Consider the following 604-nt stretch of genomic DNA (forward strand, 5'->3'; position numbering starts at 1 on the left):
TGCTTGCGTTTAAGCCGATATCACAGCCTCTTCCTAGAGAGACACGCGTATGGGTTTGAGCCGGACGTACATATCCCTGCACGGGATCGGGCTCTCAGCCTGCAATCCTGGTTTGTAGCCCGATCCCATGGCATGTTTTATTGGACATGCGATCCCGCAGAGTTCAGTGGGTCTTAGTCTCCTAGAAGGACGTTCAGTTCCAGGAGCAGTAGTTACGTGGGAGTAAGCGCTATTGAACCCCGGGGATTTACTTCTGAGTAAACGTTTCGAGATTGCGTTTCGCTGAATAACGCCTCCACCCACCGCCCTTTCGAAACCCGCCAAGTCAGAGAGCGATCCGCTTACTCGAGAGTAGCACCATGGGGTCCAATGGGTCTACTCTAGAGTAAGCGAGGGAAGTGACCCTGCGGGCAGGAGCATTCAAAATCCCACCCCCCTCTTCGTGATTAATACACGGGTCGTCTTCAGTTTCTGCATTGTTCTGGTAAACATCTAAGCCGGGGTTTTTAAGGAACTGGAATTGCAGAATATTAAAAAAACACACCAAGATCGCATTGAAGATTGACTGAGTCAGTTTCCTGTATAAGCAGTGCCGCAGGAGCGG

Source organism: Podarcis muralis, chromosome 6 (genome assembly GCF_964188315.1).
Source record: "Podarcis muralis chromosome 6, rPodMur119.hap1.1, whole genome shotgun sequence".
In the NCBI taxonomy this organism is placed as follows: domain Eukaryota; kingdom Metazoa; phylum Chordata; class Lepidosauria; order Squamata; family Lacertidae; genus Podarcis; species Podarcis muralis.